The sequence below is a fragment of the Propithecus coquereli genome, unplaced genomic scaffold (genome assembly GCF_000956105.1).
Source record: "Propithecus coquereli isolate 6110/MARCELLA unplaced genomic scaffold, Pcoq_1.0 Scaffold510, whole genome shotgun sequence".
Taxonomy (NCBI): Eukaryota; Metazoa; Chordata; class Mammalia; order Primates; family Indriidae; genus Propithecus; species Propithecus coquereli.
In genome coordinates, this window is record NW_012150953.1 from 45,104 (window position 1) to 47,007 (window position 1,904).

Genomic DNA, 1,904 nt, shown 5'->3' on the forward strand with positions numbered 1-1,904 from the left:
TTTTTATAATGATTAATTCTGTCATATTATATAATTTTCTCATTCAATAAATATTCATTGAGAACATACCTCTTGGGAGGCACATAGATCCTGGGCATAAAGTAATATGGAAGCTAACAATATTCCACCTGTTACTGGACTTGCATTGTAATGATGAGTCTTAACAAAATGACAAACAGGTGTCAAGCAGTTATGGGGAAATAAAGCAGGGTAAGAGGACTGAGGGGGCAGTGGTACAGGTGTTGTAGATGGGACTGTCAGGGAATGCCTGCCATTTGTACCAACTTCATAATTCTAACACGATTTGCTTTTTAAAAATCTCAACATTGCCAGAATATTGTTCCAATAACTAGGTCCCTGCATAGTTAATGAAAAACAACATAACCGGAAATTATCTTTTAAGGTATAACCATTTTCCAAAGCCACATCAGCATGGTCTGTAATAATGTGGTCATTACACTAACATTTACTGAATACCTATAATATTCCAGGCACTGTGACTGATGTTGGAAACACAGAGAAAAATGATACAGACCTTGAACTTAAGAAGCTCAGGGACTAAACTGAAAGAGCTTCACAAACTTGGCATTGTATATCTCAGCATCCCAGGCCCACTGAGTCATTTTCTTTGGGAAAGGAATTAAATATTCTATGTTTTTAAAATCCATAAAGATTATTTTGCTGTGGAGTCAGAGTAAAGAATAAATGACCAGGGGAGGTATATAATAGCAAATTTCCATCTCGGCATCCACTAACACAATTTCACCAGTGTTTCTCATTTGTAGTCTCTCTGGCTACCACATGACATCATTCCCCTGTCTCCTACTCTTCCAAAAATGCCTTGGTGGTTCTCAGGTCACTAGGGTGTCATATTCTGAAGCTGCAAATGGAGGTTGTTTAGGCAGGCTTTCCAGGTGTGGGCATGAGAACCAGCGTGGCTTTGAAGTTGGGTTGACCTCTCATCCGTGATTACTGAGCCACAAACCACTTCTACTTTCACTGTATTTTTTTTTTTTTTGGTTATGTTTTGTTTTCTGTTTCTTCCAGGCAAAATGTTTAGTATTATAGCTATTGTATTTATTTTGTGTTGCTGCAGAGCTCTTTCTGCTAAGAATTCTTCCACATGTATGAGGGAAAATGGTCCCCCACGATGCCCACATCCTAATTCTCAGAAGCTGTGAATATGTTATGCCACATGGTAAAGGGAAAATAAGGGTGTAGATGGCATTAAGGGTGCCAGTCAGCTGACTTTACAATAGGGAAATTATACTGGATTATTCCGGTGGGCCCAGTGTAATCACAGGAATATTTAACTGCAAAAAAATTAGGAGTTGTCAGTGTCAGAGTGATATGAAGTGTGAAATACTTGAATGGCGATTGCTGGATTCGAAGGTGGAAGGGAGCCACAGTCAAGGAATGGCGGCAGCTTCAAAAAGGTGGAAAAGGCAAGAAAGCAGATTTTCCCCTAAAACCTTCAGAAAGTAACACAGCCCTGCAGACACTATGATTTTAGCCAGCTTAGGCCCACTTTGGACTTCTGAACTCTAGAGGTATAAGATAATAAATTTAGGATGTTGTAAGCCACTAAATTTATGCTAATTTGTTATAGCAGCAAATAGGAAACCATTATACTCCCTAAGGCAGTTTTCAGTATAAATAAATTTTGTGATCATTTTTGTCATTAGACACAGCAGTTCCCCAGGCTCGTGAGCTTCACAGGCTCATGTCCATTTTAGAAATTTTCCAATGTAGATATCTTCACAGTGTGTACACCTTAAACTGTGCCATCTTCATTACAAAGTCTAGTTTAATACTGATTAAGAACATGCCCAGTAAAGCATTCCCACACTGTATGTCAGGTTTTACATCTGGCCATGTTAGGTAGTACCTGAGCAGAATTTCAT